Source organism: Photinus pyralis, unplaced genomic scaffold (assembly GCF_008802855.1).
Source record: "Photinus pyralis isolate 1611_PpyrPB1 unplaced genomic scaffold, Ppyr1.3 Ppyr1.4_LG6, whole genome shotgun sequence".
NCBI classification, from domain to species: Eukaryota; Metazoa; Arthropoda; class Insecta; order Coleoptera; family Lampyridae; genus Photinus; species Photinus pyralis.
This window is the reverse complement of record NW_022170663.1, coordinates 9,078,977-9,085,132: the sequence shown is the minus strand read 5'-3', so window position 1 is coordinate 9,085,132 and position 6,156 is coordinate 9,078,977. Positions and strand designations below refer to the sequence as shown.

The 6,156-nt window shown below is 34.7% G+C and overlaps 1 pseudogene; it reads left to right on the top strand.

The window, feature by feature from the left end:
* The first annotated feature begins 2,311 nt into the window (after positions 1-2,311).
* Positions 2,312-4,281, top strand: LOC116174431 (annotated as a pseudogene).
* Positions 4,282-6,156: the final 1,875 nt, after the last annotated feature.

Genomic DNA, 6,156 nt, shown 5'->3' with positions numbered 1-6,156 from the left:
AATTTCGTGGAATTATCTCTTTTTTCGTTGTCCCGCCAAGAATTGCAGTGGATCTTTTTTTTTCGAATTTTCAAAAACTAATTTCAGATTCGTGATTTTCATGTTAAAAAACCCCCAGATACCAAATTTCGTCGAAATCAGAATTTTTTTTTGCACCCTAGTTTAGGGGTGCGCCCTTTAGGGGTAGGAATTTTGAAAAAAAATTTGCAAAATCGGAAAGAGCATACCCAAAAACCTATTCAAAGACATGCCACCCGACTTTGTAACTCTTATGGTTGCTGAGAAAAAAATTAAAGAAGAAATGCAATTTCAACACTCTTTGGGGGGTGGCTCCCAAACGAAACACGTTGGACCCTCGGTTTATTTGGAAAAAGTGCTTGTTTTGATGCCCTCTACAACCCGATTTTTTTTTTTTCGAACGGTCGTGTAACACCCTGTATATTATAAATATTTCTTTCTTATGCGTAAATTAGGCAAAATACGTATTATTTAAATGAAATTTTGCGCCCTTATACACGGTGCTTGTTAAACATGCGGCAAAAATGAAAGAGGTTATCGAATTTCGTATATTTAGGAAACATTGCCAAAAGCTCGTTGGCATTACGTTCCGTTATTACTGCTTTCGCCGATTAGTGACTAAGGTGCTCATTTTATCGGTATTGGTGCAAAACTGCAACTAAATTTGATTTAAATTGGAATTGTAATCCATCCGGGGCACCACATTTTAACGGCCTAAGGGAGGATGGGGTAAAAGTTGTCAAGACTCATCTTAGGAGAGTAATCAGAACTCAAATATTAACCTATTCAGAACTGTATAGGTACTTTTTTAACGGAAGTAGAAGCTCTTCTAAAATCTCGTCCTTTATACGCCATTTCACAAGATCCTAATGATCTGCAACTACTATTGGTTTTTAATGGATGGTAATGTTATGTCTGGAATCATATCATTTTTGGAGAAATAGATAATTAATAAAATCATCCATATTTGTGTCCATCCCAATCATACACTAGGAGAGCGAAAGAGTAAAGAAAATTTGTTGTGCGCCCGTATAAATAATGTGGTAAATGCAAAAGGGCGCATAATCGGCATTAAATTGCTGCTTCTGTTTCTCTGAAAAAATATAATTTGGAAGTAACTTATTTTTAATAGTGGCGGAAAATTTTACCTCTGATTTTACATTTTAAAGATACATAACAATGTGAAAGATTTTGTGTTAAATGCCCTTCGAGGGAGAGTGGCAACCCCTAAATTTTTAAATAGCAAATAGAGACCTGTGACATATTATTTGATGATGATTGTGATAGGTATTTTACTGAAATCTTCTTCGAACATTACTAGACGTACCCTTTCTGGAACTTATTTAATCATTTTTCAATTTTTATAGAGTTTTGAGAGCACCTTGGAAAGCTTTCTTGTCCATATTTCCTTGGCCCTTTATGTATTTTTAAACCTTTTCGTAATTTAAGGGTGTTCTCGGAGAGATTTCCAAGATACTAGTATATCCAAATCTTCCTGCCACTTTCTTTTAATTCTCAGGAATGTTTAACAGCACTTCATAGAATCCTCCCATATTCTTTGAATTTTGCTCAATCTTAGGGTGATGTAAATCTATTGAATCTTTCAAAAATTTTCTAACTTCTTGGAATATTTTTATTTATTTTAAAACATTTTTGAAATTGTTTCAAGTTAGTTTGGAAGTTTTAAACATTCTTTCTACAGCACAATTTCTATACGTCCATATATTACAATTTGTTGTTCTTCAAATATTATATATTTTTAAACTTTTTTGAAGTCGTTTCTTTGAAAAGGAACCTCCTAGGATTTCCGATTCTTCACGTCGACATATTACCAGGAGCTTCACTGGGAGTCTTAGAAACTACGATTTTCAGAGCACCTTGGGATGACAAAGGTTAGTACAAGATAACTTCCCAGAGTGCTTTCCCCATTCCAAATGCGTATCTAAGACCTGTGAACAATCCTTGGGGCGCTGTTGAGATGAACCAGATTTAATTATCAAGAATCCTGAATCAAAGTCATGCAGTGGCATGTTAAGGTTAAAGTTTGAGGTTGGAGTTCTGTAAATGTTTTCTTTGTAGTAGCTTAAGGTTCCTCTTTCCAAAGTCAGGTGCACATAAGAGAAGAAGAAGGTTCAGATTTTTTATTTCAGAATGTTCCTTGCGGATTCGTGATCGCCGTAAAATATGCGAAACCCTGTAAAAACGATGAGTTACAATTGTAACAACGTTTTCAGTTTTTCGTTCGCTCACTGTATCCAAAAAGTACGCACAGACAGATGGAGGGAAACACTTTTTTTTCTAGACATACGTAAACCATCAACAATTTTCTTTCAGAATATTGTTCAAAGATTCGCGTTTAAATAAAACCCCTTTATTTCGCAGAAACGACTTCTACAGAGACGTTCGGATTCTGGCAGCTCTTGAAGACCAGGCGATCGCTCGCGTTTTAGGCGTGTGTAGTCAAGGCGAGCAGCTTTGTGTTGTGATGGAATATTTAGAACACGGTGACCTGTGTCAATTTTTGAAAAGTCACGTGGCCGCCGAAAGTAGTAATAGTGTACCTTACGGTGTAAAATCGCTTAGTTGTAACTGCCTTCTTTATATGGGTGCTCAGATTGCTTCTGGTATGAGGTACTTAGAATCACTCAATTTTGTTCATCGCGACTTAGCAACGAGAAATTGCCTAATAGGTAAAGCATATCAAATAAAAATAGGCGACTTCGGAACTTACAACGAAGTTTATGCAAACGATTATTATAAAGTTGATGGAAACACCCCTCTACCTATACGTTGGATGGCGTGGGAATGCGTCTTTCAGGCTAAATATACGAGCAAATCGGACGTATGGGCCTTTGCCGTAACACTTTGGGAGATACTAACGTTGTGTCGCTGGCAGCCTTTTGAGAGATTTATGGATCCGCAAGTTATGGAAAATTTAACTCATATGCACTGTGATGATGATTCGTTTATGTATTTGCCTCGCCCAATTATAGCAACTAAAGACATTTATGATTTAATGGTAGAGTGTTGGCGACGGAAAGACGTCGAGCGCCCGTCGTTTAGAGAAATACACTTATTCTTGCAAAGAAAAAATTTAGGGTACGCCCCCACGTAGTGTTAGCAAGACTGGTTAGTCATAGAGGGATCAAGTACAGATAGATTTTTATGTACATAGAACACAGGGTGATAAAGTTTTTAGGATTCATTTACAATTTCTGTTAAAGTAGATCTACTATGAAAAAGTGCATTTAGAACTTGTATTATTTATTCAACATTTTAGTACTAGTTTTGTTTAAGTTTCGCTTTATTCATTTGTTAAATTGTACACAAAGAGCACAATAACGTAAGACAATGTGTAGGTACCAATGTTAAAAGTAATTAATAATGTTATATAATAATACAAACTATATTTACTAGTCAATTGAATCGCCTATGTGGGTTTGTTCATACATAATATTATAAAATTTACGCTAGCGCGTAGTTATTTTAAGCAAGGAGATAAAATTGTTCATTGTAGTCTTACTGGTAGTGTTTTTGTTTAGTGTCAACTATTGACAATAACTCGATTCTATTCCTGCTTGTCTATGTGGCATTACTCTTATATTTTTGCTAAGAACCATGTTAATAACGCTTGTGAATATGCTGCATAGGAGCACGCACGAATACTCTCTTCGTCTCTTTGATTTGAATAACTATGTAAGAAAAACAAATGAGCTTAAAATACCTTCGCTTAAAACACAATGTAAACGAACGATTCAAATTTTATTCTAAGATTAAAAACGAATGCAGGGCGACGCCCGATCTATAATGTAAATGTGTCATATTTTCTAGTTACCATAAAAATTATCACTATTTTTATCAATTTTCCGTTTTCGATTAGTGCCTTAATGCATTATTACGAAAATTGTTTTTATTTGTTAAACGTTGTACTGTTCAACCGCAATAAGGCACTAAATCTTTTAGGTGTGATGTTAAGCATAAATTCAAAACATATGTCGTATTATCATTTAAATTGTGCCAACGACAATTATCACCGAATTGTATAATTCGTTCACGTTAAAATATTAGGGTTATTTTTCATTATTGCGTAGAATTGATGAAACAAACATTCCACCTCTTAAATACTAGCACGATGGCACCTAATATTTACATAATGGCAAGATTTATAATATTTGCAATAATACTTTGTGATTCAGTTGTTGTGTATTGAAATTTTTTGCAAATAATTGTCAATGTAACATATCATCGTAAAAATAAAGTTATTACTGATAAGTTGTCTTATTATACGCGACCCTCTTCCAAAAATAGTACCTACCTTTAGTGCAATTTTATAACTAAAGCTCACGTTTTTAATTTATTTTAAAAAGTAATTAATTCATGATTTAAAAGGGTATTCGGACATGCATACGCCGAATGAGCAATTCTGTAACTTTAATGAAACGTTGACACGAAATCAGTCAGAAAGGGTTTTTTGAACGACTCTCCTTGCGGATAAAATCCAGTGTAAATGATGGTTATAAACCCAGGATGACAACGAACATTATGTGTAAGTTGAACAGTAAGTGCCTTTAGCCTACGTGAATAACTATAGCCAACAACAATGCATACTTTAATGCAAAGCTCTAAGAAAGCCATATTTGTCAAGAAAACTGCAAGCTTTCTGAAACGTTTGACTAGAATTCAGTTTTTGTTAATAAGGTTGTAGAAAACATCTTGCTAAACGTATAAGACACATTAGAGATTTATGTAACTCGAGCTCGTAGAACTTTGGTTGCTAAATTTTTGTTATTGTTTGCGAACCGAAAGCAAATCGAAATAGTACTTTGAATTTTTAGTAAACAACTATAGGTTTTTAGTTGTTTGGTTTTCACACGCATAATAAAATGAATATTTTATTTTCCACAATTTTCTAATCTGCCAGGGCCGCGTAGATAACAAGTCAGTTGCATTTAGTCTGTCGTGCAAATCAGTTACCTATACGGTTTAATTTCATACAATCTTTAGAATCTTTTACAAGTCTAGTTTGTTTTTAAATAATAGCAATTAAAGTTTGTTCCGTGTAATTGTTAAAAGTGTGAATAACGAACTGAAAATTCAAAACAATTATTGAAGATTTGAATTTACTCTATCCTCCTAATTAATCTTATTCTTCTTCCGTATCAATCTCGTGGCGACGGAATTTCATCAAAAAAATGGTAAGTGCAAACATTAATTAAAAATTACAGCCATTTAAACATACAGCATTAGTAGCGTATCTAAGAAATTAGGATTGTGCTTTAATGTTTGGATTGTGCCTAAATAGTATATTATATACCGGGGGACTGAAGTAGTACTTTTAATCCCGAAGGTAAAGTTTATGGCCCGACTGAAGGGAGGGCCATAATTTACCTGAGGGATTAAGACCATTACTTCAGTCGCAAGGTATATACGATATTTTTCGTACTTCCGAAACTGAAACACTTAATATGTATGGAGTTAGAGAACGCGTTCTTTCAAAAAATCGCTGCTTAACAAGTTACCATAGGAACGTTGCGTTGGTACGACAACCCCTATGCTATGGTAACAAAAATAATTTGGAAACTGTCATTGCTAGTGTCATAATTTTGGTGGTGGGTGACAAAAGTGCATTTGATATTGATAAAAAGCAGCCAAACTAGGTAAAGAATTGATACCACCGAAATCCCAAAAACTATATGAGCAGCAGTACGATGCGTTTAAGAAGTAGTGCCGCATACAAAATGTGGAACAACCTACTGAAATTGTCTTGTTAGTAATTTCATCCTTCCGGGATTTTCGGCCAAATTTAATCCCGGCGGGACAAAAAGTGACACTTCAGTACATGTCATAATGGAGTGAAGTTGTCACTTTAGTCTCGGAAGTACGAAAAATATAATATTTTTTCCTTGGACTCGTATAGGTATCGTTAGATGGGAGTTTTCATGTGCCCAATGGCCGTTATTTTGTCTATTACACATTCCAGCACTTGATATGTGTACTTCATCACTGCAAATAATGTTATCGCTAAAAATTACCTCATTCTCCTGCGTAAGAAACCAATTACATTTTAGTCCTCGAAACACCAACATCTCTTGCAATTCCCCAGGAAGAAGCTTCGTGATTTGCTTCTACACTTCCTAC